Source organism: Balaenoptera physalus (genome assembly GCF_965194825.1).
Source record: "Balaenoptera physalus genome assembly, chromosome: 15".
Taxonomy (NCBI): Eukaryota; Metazoa; Chordata; class Mammalia; order Artiodactyla; family Balaenopteridae; genus Balaenoptera; species Balaenoptera physalus.
The window spans coordinates 37,737,596-37,752,508 of record NC_138894.1 but is presented as its reverse complement, the minus strand read 5'-3'; the positions used below and the strand labels follow the sequence as shown (position 1 = coordinate 37,752,508).

Here is a 14,913-nt window from a genome sequence, read left to right as displayed (position 1 = left end):
GCAGTGTGGTCAAGGACAACACAATTATACTCACTAGATGCTGATGACCAGCATCTAGTCTGGAAAGACTTGATCTTAGTTGGAGGTGAGGGGAAAAAAAGAAAACAAATCCTGCTGTTTATACCTCAAAACTGGGCATATGTAAAAAATCCTACAGAACAAGGAAAAGGGAATATAATTCAGAAGACTGTTTGAAATGAGAAGAAAAACTCCTGAGAGTTTTCTTCTCTCCTGAGAAGAAAAACTCAGGAAGGTTGCAACTTAATAATAAAATGTAAATAATAAAATAAAATAATGTAAATAATAAAATGCAAGAAGATGTAGTCTTTACTAGGGTGATCATTTAATTTAACCTATTTAAAGTGAAAGGAGGCACTATTAATAATTATGCCAGTTATGGGCCAATATCTCTCATAAAAATAAAAAATTCTAAATAAAATTTTAGCAAATAGAATGCAGTGTATTTTAGAAGATAATGCATCCTGGCCAAATGGGATTTGAATGTAAATCTGTTTTAACATTGCAAACATTGATGTAATTCATGTATTAACAGAACAGGGAAAAAATAAATTTCAATAGATGAAGAAAAAGCATTTGATAAAATTGAACATAGATTCATGGTAAAGCTCTCAGCAAACTAGGAATAGAAGGGAACTTCGTTAATCTGATAAAAGTGTATTTCAGAAAACCTACAGTTTATAATTACTGGTGAAATAATGAATGCTTTCTCTCTGAGGTTGAGAACAAGGCCATGATGGCCACTGTCACCGTTTCTATTCATCATAGCACTGAAAGTCTTGGGGGGAGGGGTAGAGTATAAAGCTTGGAGTATTATTTGTAGATGACATGATTGTGTGTGTATAAAATTCAATAAAATGTATAAACAATTAGAGTTAATAAGTGACTTTAGCACAGATGTAGAATACAAGGTCAATATAAAAATCAGTTCATTTCTATGTACTGGCAATAAACAATTTAAAATGAAGTAAAAGTGCTATGTACAAGAGCATCAAAATCATCAGATACATAGATGGAAATAAATATGACAGAAGATACATACAAGATCTATACATTGAAAACCACAAAATATTGAAGAGAAAAAAATACTAAGACCAAAATAAACGGAGAAATATACCATGTTCATGGATCAAAACACGTAACATTGTTTAGATATCAATTCTCTCCAAAATGGAGTGCGTTCCCAATCCAAATCCGACGCGTTCTTCTATAATGTGACTTTGCTGCTGCCCCATCAGTATATGGAGTCTAATTTTCCTTTCTTTGAATCTAGATTGGCTGCATGACTTCCTGGGCAGGTGATAAATGGCAATGCAGCTTCAACCTGGTTTACTAGAATACTTACTCTTTGAGACTTCAGTTGCCATGGGGAGCCATGCTGTGAGGAAGCCCAAGCTAGCCTATGTGGAGAGATGACATAGAGAGGCCCCATAACTATATGAAGAGAAGACTTTATGAATGCCTGGCCAGCCCCCAGCTACTTTAGTTCCCTGATGTTCCAGCTCTAGCCATCATCCAACTACAATTGCATGAGACCCCAGAAACATGGAGGTAAGCCCTTTTTGCATTTCTGACCCACAGGAACCAAGGGAGATAATGAAATGATTGTTGTTCTTCTAAGTCACTACACTGTTTTAAAATTTTTTACTGAGGTCTGATTCACTTGTAAAAAGCTATACATATTTAATGTACACAATTCGAGTTTGAGGATTAGTATACACCCATGAAACCATCCAACATCAAGGCCATAAACATATTCATCACCTCCCAAAGTTTCCTCCCACACCCTTTATTATTATCTTGTGTGTGTGTGTGGTAAGAACACTTAACATAGATCTACTCTTTTAGCAAATTTTAAGTATACAATACTTAGCTATAGGTACAATGCTGTGCAGTAAATCTCCAGAACTTATTTATCTTGTGTTGACTGAAAAAATGCACAATCTAAAAGTTGAGAATAATTTTTGTTTGGGGCATTACTGAGGACTTAAGTCCAGGATACAGCCTCTCATATAGCTCTGAGGGACTGTTCTGAAGAGGTAAGGAAGGAGACAGGATATTTTGGAGTTTTTGCAAAAACATGTAGCAGGTAGTCGAACATCAAAATATTACTGCTGATTAAGGAAAACCCAGACATCTCAGGTTAATAAATTTAGTGCTTTTCTATGTATGGTATGATGCAAGAGTCTGGGCTCATTGAAATTATTCCTTTGATATGCACCTTAACTATCTAGGGCCAGTATCCTGTTTATTTTCATCCTGAGTTCCCTTAGAGTACACCATTGGGGGTGGCTGCAGTAGCTGAAGGTTTGATGGCCACAACATCCTTTATTTACTGAAATAGCAGGTGACATTCTTTGACCACACTTGCACAACTGAAGCTTCGTACCCTTGACCCTCAACTCCCCATTCCTCTACCCCACACCCCTGGAAACCACCATTCTATTTTCTGCTTCTATGAGGTTGATTATTCCACATATAAGTGAGATCATTCAGTATTTGTCTTTCTGTGTCTGGCTTATTTCACTTAGCATAATGTCCTCCAGGTCCATCCATGTTGTCACAAATGGCAAGATTTCCTTTTTTTTTTTTGAAGACTGAATAATATTCCATTGTATGTATCTTAGTCTGTTTGGGCTGCTATAACAAAATACCAGAGACTGGTAGCTTATAAACAACAGAAATTTATTTCTCACACTGTGGAGCCTGGAAAGTCCACAATCAAGATGCTGACAGATCCAGTGTCTTGTTAAGATCCACTTCTTGTCATAGATGGCATGTTTTCACTGTGTCCTCACATGGTGGAGGGGGAAAGGGAGCTTTCTTGGGTCTCTTTTATAAGAACACTAATCCCACCTATGAGGGCTCTGCTCTGATAACCTAATCACCTCCCAAAGGCTATGTTTCCTAATACCATCACCTTGGGGGTTAGAATTTCAATAGATGAGTGGGCGGTGGGTGGGAGGGGCACAAACATTCAATCTGTAGCAGTATGTATATACCACATTTTCTTTACTATTCATCTGTCGTTGGACATTTAGGTCATTTCCATATCTTGACTATTGTAAATAGTGCTGTAATGAACATGGGAGTGCAGGTATTTCTGCAAGATCTTGATTTCAATTCCTTCAGATAAATACCCAGAACTGAGATTGTTGGATCATCTGATAGTTCTATTTTTAATTTTTTCAGGAAACTCCAAATATTTTTCATAATGGCTCTACCAATTTGCAGTCCCACCCTCAGTGTATAAGCGTTCCCTTTCTCCATATCCTTGACAACACTTACCTTAAAAAAAAAATAAAGACATCATAGCAGAGTGAGGTGATATCTCATTATGGTCTTGATTTGCATTTCTCTGATGATTAGTGATGTTGAGCACCTTTTTATATACTCGTTGACCATTTGTATGTCTTCTTTGGAAATGTCTATTCAGGTCCTTTGCCCATTTTAAAATCTGGGGGTTTTTTTTGTTGTTGTTAAGGAGTTAAAGGAGTTTGTTATACATTTTGAATATCAGATATATGGTTTGCAAATATTTTGTTCCGTTGTGTAGGCTGTCTTTTCATTTTGTTGATGGCTTCCTTTGCTCTGCAGAAGCATTTTAGTTTCATGTATCCCACATGTTTATTTTTGTTTTTGTTTCCTGTGCTTCTGGTGTCATATCCAAAAAAATCATTGCAAATTGTCAACTGAAAAAAAAAATCACAACCTAAAAGTTGAGAATTATGTTTTATTTGGGGCATTACTGAGGCCTAAAGCCTGGGATACCGCCTCTCAGATAGCTCTGAGGGACTGTTCCAAAGAGGTATGGGAGGAGCCATGATATATAGGAGTTTTTGTAAAAAACAAAACAAAACAAAACAGGTAGTTGAACATCAGAAGATTCCTGCTAATTAAAGAAAAAACAGACGTCTCAAGTTAATGAATTTAGTGCTGTTCTATGTATGGGAAGATGAGAGGCTGGGCTCATTGAAATCATTCCTTTGATATGCACCTTAACTATCTGGGGCCAGTATTCTGTTTTTCTCCATCCTGAGTCCCCTCGGTGTGCACCAATGGGGGTGGCTGCAGTGGCTGATGGCTTGATGACCACAACATCCTTTGTTTATTGATATGGCAGGCAACACTTTTGTCCACGCAAGACATATGTCAAGGAGCTTCCTCCTGAAGGTTCCAGTCCAAGATGGTGACATAGAGGGCTCCTGAACTCACTTCCTCCCATGGACACACCAGATCTATATCTACACGTGGATCAATTCCCTTTGAAAGAAATCTAAAAACTAGCTGAGTGACTTCTACACATTTGGCAAATGAGAAAATGCTCACATCAAAACAGGTAGAAAAGGCTGAGATATACTCTTGCCATAAACCTTATATCCAGCTACAGCAACATACAGTTGGGAGGGAAACCCTGAGGAGCAAAAGGTTTTGACTCAGAATCTAGCACCACAACTTTTAAGACTTCCACCTGAGGAATGGGCCACCAAAACAACTATTTCTAAAGGCTCCTGGGGCTTGTGTCTACAAAACCCACTAGACGATAGCAAACAAGAAACAGTTCTTAATGGGCTCATGAGGACTCACTGTGGCTCTCCCCTCCAGGGATCAGCACAGAGAGAGCAAACAGAAATGCCCATCTCCCAGTCTTTCTCAAAAGAGGTCTATTTGTAAAAGCTGCTGTCTGGGGGCCAGGATTCTAATTTAGCATACATTTGTGATTCTACCCAGAGACAAGGAGGCTGGCAGGTGTTGTCTCCACATACTCCCTCTGGCCTGCTCTGGGTCATTGGTGTCTCCCTGGAAGGAGCTTGTGCATACATCTGATGCATTGGCTTTTGTATCTGATGCATTGGCTTTTGTTGCTGCTGCTGCATTGGCTTTTGTTGTGCATATATCTGATGCATTGGTTTTTGTTGCTGCTGTTGTTTTGACACCCCTCTTGACTACTTGGCTCTGGTGTCCAATTTAGCTTGCATTTGTGGGTCCTACAGGACTGTAGCAAACAAAACAAACAGTTTTTAACCAGCTAGCACCCCAGGGCTCAGCACAGAAAGACCAGATGGAAAAGCCCATCTCCCAGCCTTTCTCTGAAAGAGACCTATTTGAATACTTTAGAGGCTGCTCCCTGAGAGTCAGGCTTCTAGTTTAGTACACATCTAGAGGCTGACTGCAAACCTCTCCCAAGACCAGAGAAGCCAGCAGACATCATATCTGCATTCTCCCTGAAGCCCATTCCAAATCACTAGTATCTCCCTGGAAGGAGTTTGTACACACAACTGATGTCCCTGTTTTGTGGTTGCTGCCCAGGGTAAGCAACCCTTGATTGCTTGGCTCTGGTGCCACATTACACTGTGTTAGACCACATGAACTTAGCAGATAGTTACAGAACATTCCATCCCAAAGCAGCAGAACACACATTCTTCTCAAGTGCACATGGAACATTCTCCAGGATAGATCATATGTTAGGCCACAAAAGAAGTCTTAATAAATTTAAGAAGATTGGATTCAGATCAAGCAGCTTTTCCAACCACAATGGTATGAAATCAGAAATCAGTTACAAGAAGGAAACTGGAAAATTCACAAATGTGAGTAGATTAAACAATATGGCACTGAAAAACCAATGGGTCAAAGAAGAAATCACAAACAAAATAAAAAAGTATCTTGAGACGAATGAAAATGGAAATACAACATACCAAAACTTACGGGATGCAGCAAAAGCAGTTCTAAGAGGAAAGTTCATTTCAATAAATGCCTACATTAAGAAAAAAGAAAGATCTTCAATAAACAACCTAACTTTATAGCAACTAAAAACAGAACAAATAAATCCCAACATTAATAAAAGGAAGGTGATAACAGAGATCAGAGTAGAAATTAATGGAATAGAGACTAGAAAGGCAATAGAAAAGAGCAATGAAACTAAGAGCCAGTTTTTAAAAAAGAAACAAAATACACGAAACTTTAGGTAGACTTAGAGAGAGAGAGAGGGAAGGAGGGAGAGAGAGAGAGAGAGAGAGGTATTGCACATAAATAAAATTAGAAACTAAAGAGAAGACATTATAGTTGATACCACCGAAATGCAAAGGATCAAAGGAGACTACTATGAACAATCATATGCCAACAAATTGGACAACCTAGAAGAAACGGATAAATTCCTAGAAACATACAACCTACCAAGACTGAATCATGAATCAATAGAAAATCTGAACAGACCAATTACCAGTAAGTGAAACTGAGTTCCCTTAATATTGTTCCTCTGCAGAGTTTATGATTAACCTCTCTATCGAAAACATTATTCCCTTTCTTATCTCACACCTCTTTCTCTCAATATTGAGGAGTATCAAAGAAAAGGAGGGATTGAAACTGAGCAGGACCCTGCAGGGCCCCTCCATGTCCCCTGTTTCTTGTTGGTAGGAAAAAAAACAGGCTTTAGTCTCCTAGGCCTTCCCCTATTTCCAAAGAGAAGGCTCAAGCAGATAAGAGGGCAATAGAGTTACAGGATTTCTAGTTCCTCCTGAAGGAATATAAGTAACAATATGATGCATATCTTTGAGTTGTTCTACAGAAACTAAGGCCCTCACCCAGGTGGAGGATGGTGACTATGTGCTGACCACAAGCACATAGACCCCAGATTGGTTGGAACCAGAAGGTTGAGATTCCAGAAACATCACCCTGTTACCTTACTACCAACCAATCAGAAGAAAGTCACACACTCTGTAGCCCTCACCCCAAGTTTCGTCTTTAAAAACTCTTCCCTGAAAACCATAGGGGAGTTCAGACCTTTTGAGCACAGCTACCTGTTCTCCTTTCTTGACCCTTGCAATAGGCTCTTCTCTACTCCAGACTGATGTTTCAGTTTGTTTGGCCTCACTGTACGTCAGGCACATGAACTTGGGTTTGACAACATGAGGAGATTAATTAGTAATTAAAAACCTCCCAACAAAGTCCAGGACCAGATGGCCTCACAGGTGAATTCTACCAAACATAGAAAGAATTAATACCAATCCTTCTCAAACTCTTTCTCAAAGAAATCAGAGGAGGGAGCACTTCCCAAATCATATTATGAGGCCAGCATTACCCCGATATGAAAGCCAAACAAAGACACTACAAAAAAAGAAATTACAGGCCGATATCCCCAGTGAACATAGATGTAAAAATGTCCACAAACTATTAGCAAACTGACTCAACAATACATTAAAAGAATTGTACACCAAGATCAAACACAACTTATTCCAGGATGGTTCAACATTTGTAAATCAAACAATGTGATATAACATGTTAACAAAATGAAGGATAAAAATCACATAATTATCTCAATAGGTACGGAAAAAGAATATGACAAAGTTCAATATCCATTCATGATTAAAAACTCTCAATGAACTGGTTATAGAGGGAACATACCTCAACATAATAAAAGCCATGTATTACACACCTACAGCCAACATCATACTCAATGATGAAAAGCTGAAAGCATTTCCTCTAAGATAATGAGCAAAATAAGGATGCCTATTCTCACTGTTCAACACAGTATTGAAAGTCCTAGCCACAGTAATCAGGCAAGAAAAAGAAATAAAAGGAATTCAAATTGGAAAGGAAGAAGTAAAACTGTCATTATCAACACAGATGACATGATACTATATATAGAAAATTCTAAAGACACCACCAAAAAGCTATTAGAACTCATCAATGAATTCAGTAAAGTTGCAAGATACAAAGTTAATATACAGAAATCTCTTGTGTTTCTATATACCATAACAACAAACTATCAGATACAGAAATCAAGAAAACAATTTCATTTACAATAGCACAAAATGAATAAAATACTTAGGAATAAATTTAACCAAGGAGTTGAAATATGTATACACTGAAAACTATAAGACATTGATGAAAGAAATTGAAAAAGAAACAAATAAATGGAAAGATATTCTGTGTTCATGGACTGGAAGAATTAATATTGTTAAAATGTCCATATGACCAAAAGTGATCTACAGTCAATGCAATCCCTATCAAAATTCCAATGGCATTTTTGACAGAAATAGAAAAAACAATCTTAAAATTTGTATGGAACCACAAAAGACCCTGAATAGCCAAAACAATCTTGAGAAAGAACAAACTGGAGGCATCAAACATCCTGATTTCAAACTAGATTACGAAGTTATAGTAAGTAGGGTATTAGGATAAAAACAGACACCTGGAACAGAATAGAACCCATAAGTAAATCTACGTGTATATGGTCAACTGATTTTCAACAAAGGAGACAAGATTATACAAGAGGGAAAGGACAGCCTCTTCAATACATACATGGTGCAGGGAAAACTAGACAGCCACATGAAGAAAGAAACTGGACCTGTATCTTACACCATATACAAAAATCACCTCAAAATTGATTAAAGACTTGAATGTGAGATCTGAAACCATAAAACTCCTAGAAGAAAACATAGCAGGTGAGCTCTTCATCATTGATTTTGGCAATGATTTTTTTGGATTTGACATCAAAAGCAAAGGCAACAAAAGCAAAAATAAACAAGTGGGACTACATCAAACTCAAAAGCTTCTGCTCAGCAAAGGAAACCATCAACAAAATGAAAAAGCAGCCTTTGGAATGGTAGAAAATAAAAGTAATAACAATATGTTAATATCCAAAATATGGGAGGAACTTGTACAACTCAATAGCAAAAATCAAATAACCCAATTAAAAATGGGCACAGTATCTGAATAGACATTTTTCCAAAGAAGACATACAAATGGTCAACAGGTACACAAAAAAGGTGCTCAACATCACTAATCATTAGGGAAATGATAAACTATAATGAGATATCACTTCATACCTGTTAGGATGGCTATTATCAAAAACACAAGAAGTAACAAATGATGATGTTGAGAAAAGAAAACCCTGTACCCTGTTGTGGGAATGTAAACTGGGAAAACAGTATGGCGGTTCCTCACAAAAAATAAAAATGTAACTACCATATGATCCAACAATCCCACTTCTGGGTATATATCTAAAGGAAATGAAACCATTATCTTGAAGAAATATCTGTACTCCCATGTTCATTCACTATAGTCAAGATATGGAAACAACCTAAGTATCCATCAATGAACAAATGAATGGATCAAGAAAACATAAAACACACACACACACACACACACACTCACACAAACACAGAGAGAGAGAGAGAGAGAAGGAAAAGTTTATTGAGCATTAAGAAAGAAAGAAATCCTGTCATTTGCAACAACATAAATGACCCTGGAGGTCATTACACTAAGTGAAACAAGTCAGACAGAGAAAGAAAAATACTGCATGGTATCACTTAAATATGGAATAAAAAATAATGTTGACCTCATAGAAACAGAGAGTAGAAAAGTGGTTGCCAGGGGCTGGTGGGGGGGGGGTGGGTGGTAAGGGAAATTAGAAGAGGTTGTTACAAAGGTAAACTTTCAGTTATAAGATAAATAAGGTCTGAGGGTCTGATGAAAACATGGTGACTATAGTTGATAACACTGAATTGTATAGTATTGAAATTTGCTAAGAGAGTAGAACTTAAATGTTCTCACCAAAAACAAACAAACAAAAAAAAGATGAAGAAGATAAATATGTGAGGTGATGGGTATGTTAATTAACTCAATTGAGAGGGAATCATTTTACATACACACACACACACACACACACACGCACACGCACACGCACACACAGAACAAGAAAAGACAAAATGTTTCCCAATGCATTTCTCAAAGCTGGCATAACCCTTTTACAAAACCTGACAAAGACTGCACAATACTAAATAAACAAAAAAAGTACCTCAAGTTTGTCCCATCTCTGAATATAGATTTTTTAAAAAATCATAAATAAAATACTAGCAAATTGAAATCTGCTGTAAATTGACCAAGTAGACCTTGTTGAAGTAATATAAGAATGATATAATTATGAAGGATAAAAGCTTAATTTATCATGTTCTTAGGTCAGAGAGAAAAAAAGAACAATGATATTAATAGAGGTCAAAAGTAATTTGATGGGATTTCCCTGGTGGTCCAGTGGTTAAGACTCTACTCCCCATGAAGAGGGCAAGGGTTCGATCCCTGGTCAGGAACTAAGATCCCACATACTGCACAGCACAGAAAAAAGAAATTTTGATAAAAATCAATATCTATTTTTGATTAATCCTCTAGTTAATTGGGAATAAGAGATTCTTTTTTAATATGATGGAATATGTTTAAATAAAACCAACTGCCAATATTATTTTTAATGATGAACACTAGAGCTATTCCATTAAAAGCAGGAAAAAGACAGTGCTCACTCTATCACCCACTTTTACCATTTTTCTGGAAGTTCTAATGAATGAATTAGATTTTTCATAAAATAAGAAGCGTGAATTGGAAAGGAAGAGGGGAAATGATCATTTTTAATATAAGAGCAAGTTTTCTAACTGGAAAAGTATTAGACTGATGGGGTGAGAATTCCTCCCTGTGTGTAGGCAATAAGAGAGTATATTGCCTATTTATAATTTTAAAACGATAATAAATTGACTAAAAGACTATATCCTTTTTATTACCACTTTACACTGGAAACTCTAAACAATGTCAGTGATAAAATATTCTTCTGTACAATGAAGTGAATCAGCTATATGTATACATATGTCTCCTCCCCCTTGGACCTCTCTCGCCCCCCCATCCCACCCATCTAGGTCATCACAGAGCACTGAGCTGAGCTTCCTGTGCTTTATAGCATGTTCCCACTAGCTATTTTATGCATGGTTGTGTATATATGTCATTCCTAACCTCCCAATTCATCCCACCCTCTCCTTCCCCACCATGTCCTGCCCTGCAAATAGGTTCATCTGTACCATTTTTCTAGATTCCACATAAATGTGTATCATATAACAAATATACGATATTTGTTTTTCTCTTTCTGGCTTACTTCAATCTGTGTGACAGTCTCTAGGTCCATCCACATCTCAACAAATGACCCAATTTTGTTCCTTTTTATGGCTGAGTAATATTCCATTGTATATATGTGCGACATCCTCTTTATCCATTCATCTGTCACTGGACATTTAGGTTGTTTCCATGTCCTGGTATTGTAAATAGTGCTGCAATGAACACTGGAGTACATGTGTCCTTTTGAATTATGGTTTTCTCAGGGTATATGCCCAGTAGTGGGATTGCTGTGTCATATGGTAATTCTATTTTTAGTTTTTTAAGGAACCTCCATATTGTTCTCCATAGTGGCTGTATCAATTTACATTCCCACCAACAGTGCAAGAGGGTTCCCTTTTCTCCATACCCTCTCCAGCATTCACTGTTTGTAGATTTTTTGATGATGGCCATTCTGACAAGTGTGAAGCGATACCTCATTGTAGTTTTGATTTGCATTTCTCTAATGATTAGTGATGTTGAGCATCCTTTCATGTGTCCCTTGGCCATCTGTATGTCCTCCTTGGAGAGATGTCTATTTAGGTCTTCTGACCATTTTTTGATTGGGTTGTTTGTTTTTTTGATATTGAGCTCCATGAACTATTTGTATATTTTGGAGATTAATCCTTTGTCTGTTGCTTTGTTGGCAAATATTCTCTCCCATTCTGAGGCTTGTCTTTTCATCTTGTTTATGGTTTCCTTTGCTGTACAAAAGCTTTTAAGTTTAATTAGGTCCCATTTGTTTATTTTTGTTTTTATCTTCATTACTGTAGGAGGTGGGTCAAAAAAGATCTTGCTGTGGTTTATGTCAAAGAGTGTTTTTCCTATGTTTTCCTCCAAGAGTTTTATAGTGTCTGGTCTTATGTTTAGGTCTTTAATCCATTTTGAGTTTATTTTTGTGTATGGTGTTAGGCAGTGTTCTAATTTCACTCTTTTAGATGTAACTGTCCAGTTTTCCCAGCACTACTTATTGAAGAGGGTCTCTTTTCTCCATTGTATGTTCTTGCCTTCTTTATCATAAATTAGGTGACCATATGTGCATGGGTTTATCTCTGGGCTTTCTATCCTGTACCATTTATCTATATTTCTGTTTTTGTGCCAGTACCATACTGCCTTGATTACTGTAGATTTGTAGTATAGTTTGAAATCTGGTTCTAGCTCAGCTCAGTGCTCTGTGATCATCTAGATGGGTGGGATGGGGGTGGGGTGGGAGGGGAGTCCAAGAGGGAGGGGATATATGTATACATATAGCTGATTCACTTCATTGTACAGCAGAAACTAACACAACATTGTAAAGCAATTTATCTCCTTTTTATTACCACTTTACATTGGAAACTCTAAACAATGTCAGTGATAAAATATTCTTCCCTGAAGAAAATACTCTGTTAAGTTCTAAACAATTGTTGCAGTTATCGTTGAGTGTATATAAAATTATGCATATGTATTAATGTCATATATAGTAAGCATACATAGATACAAATATGCTTCAAACTAGCTGAAAATGAGCAGGAAAAGACAAATTATCACCTGTGTAATTAAAGCTTTTAGGATTAGATAGTTTGATTTCAATCACACAGCTGTAAATAACAGATTGCATCCATCTGGGGCTCCACCCATGCTTCAGACCACAATTGTGTTAACCTCAACAACCATAGGAATTGGTCTATTGCTCTGTAGTATATTGAAATGTGATCTAGAGACACTCAGTTTTTAACTAATGTGATATCAGTGAGTTGTTTAAGTCAAAGTGATGCAGCTGAAGCTAAAAAATATCCCAAGACCAATGTATTCCTAAAAGTCACCTGTAGATGCTAGAGGCCTTTGTTATAGGACCTGGGCTCAACAAATAAACAAACTGAAAAAATTTTAATATTATTCATCAATTCTAAAATTATTTCTGTGCCTTTCTCAGACTTTTTCCTTTTTAAGAAAAAAAGGTGAAGGTCAAGGTCAAGGTCAGAAGCTTTCCAGCAGTCTGCAGTGGTTATGATGCATATGCATGTGGGTGTCTCCAATCTCAGCCTGGCTGTCTCTGGCTTCCAAAGCCTGGTTTGGTTACCAAGGGCAATACTGGGGTTTCCTAAACACTATTGTAGCTTATAATTAAGTCAATGACAATTTTGGCAGCCATGGAGGCTGTGCTGCCACCTGAAACCTATGAATAATCATTTTTCACATTCCTAGCAGCACTCTGCAGACAACTTTTTCACTATCTTTTTTCACCTTTGCTGACTTTCAATTTGCATTTCTTTGTATACTGGTGTAGTTGACCATTTTCTCAATATCTTCATTGTCTCTTCTTATTACCTCTTTATATCCTGTCACTTTCAACCAAGGCACCCTGAAGCCATAATTTAGGTAGTGCCATAAATGAATTAATGGATACATGTAGTTTTCTTTATAAGCTCTCTAGGATGTTGTTGATAGCTTGCTGATGGCATGCAAGGGGGCAACAGAACAATAAAGAAATCCAGCTTTGGTCACCACGGTGGAAAGGATGGAGTATTAGAATCTCTAACTGAGAATAGTTCTGCATTAAACTGTCAGTCTGACTACCTGGTGCTAAGAGAGAAAAAAAAGTGGTTGACAATTTAAATTTATGAAGCCAGTTTTCAGTTTGAGGGCTGATGCTTAGAGATGCCCTGATAGGACATCAAGTCATCCAGGGAAGCTCCCAGTGAGTCCCATGATGAAGTCTCTCCCAGTATCCCCTCATTCTGTTGCTTAAAGCCACTTAATTCAACTGCATAAAGTTGATCTTTATCCTAAAGTGCATATTGAAAACAAGTCTCCTGCTACTTGTCTATGCATTCCTGCCAACAAAAGTAAATATATATATATATACACACATATATATTTGTAAATATATGTATATGCTTACAATATTATGCTGTAATAATATATAAATATATATAAATTATATATAAATATATAATATGCATAAATATATCATTATAAATATATATGTTGATATACGTTATATATATTTATATACAAACATAAATTCCCCCTTAACCAGCTTACAGAATAATAAAAATACGTTTCCTGCTAAACTTTAAGCCAGTGTTTAAAATCTCAGGATAGTTTTATCTCCAAACATCACCCAAGCATTGCAGTCCAATGGGAAGCATAAAACTCATAATTTCCCCTTCCTGTGATCAAACCTGACCTAGCAATGCTGGATGTAGAGCTCTCGCTGAAGAGAGGAGAATATGAAAACTTCAAGTCAGAAGATAGAGCTAGAGCTTCTTAAAAGCTTCCTGGGTTTGTGTGCATCTCTAGATATCTTTGGCCATAAGCCTAACATTTTAAACCCTGGGATATCATAAGTGGTTTGATTTTTTTTAAGTGGGCTATGGTGTCATGGAGACTTGTCATATGGCAAGTCTATGAATTATAATGAGGTGCTACATGGTGTCTAAGGGGCTTTTCTAACTGCTTTCCTCAAGCAGAAGGCCACTTTTCCTCTCTCTCTTCCTTCTTCCTCCTCATTGCTCACATCTTCCAAACGTTGACTCTGTGGTTAATTGGTTTCCCATAAGTTGACCCCTCTCAGTAGCAGAACCACACTGAATGTGCTTTCTGCAAACTACAGAAGACCTACTTGTATTCCTCAAACCTTTCTTTGTGCTTCATTCTTCTTACCTTCACTTAATGCTTCTCTGATGCTCTTCCTTTCTTTATGTAGATCTGAGTTTCTGACCTATATTATCTTCTTTCTCTCTAAAGAACTTCTTTTACCATTTATTGCCAGGCAGGTCTACTGGCAACAAATTCTCTCCATTTTTGTTTGTCTGAGAAAGTCTTTATTTCTCCTTCACTTTTGAAGGACAATTTTGCAGGGTACAGAATTCTAGGTTGGTAGCATTTTTCTGTCAACACTTTAAATGTTCCATTCCACTCTTTTCTTGCTTGCTTGGTTTCTGAAGAGAAGTTTTTCTATAGCTAAGTTGTTTTTCCCCTCTGGTTTCTTTCAGGACTTTT

General features: G+C 37.0%; 1 long non-coding RNA gene across 1 annotated transcript in view; it reads left to right on the top strand.

Annotated features, from left to right (window-relative positions):
* The first annotated feature begins 240 nt into the window (after positions 1-240).
* LOC309643410 overlaps positions 241-14,913 on the top strand; it is a 33,726-nt gene continuing 19,053 nt past the window's right edge. Inside the window, exon 1 of the long non-coding RNA XR_014253724.1 lies at positions 241-1,569. This is a non-coding gene — a long non-coding RNA (uncharacterized lncRNA). The remainder of the gene's footprint in view (positions 1,570-14,913) is intronic.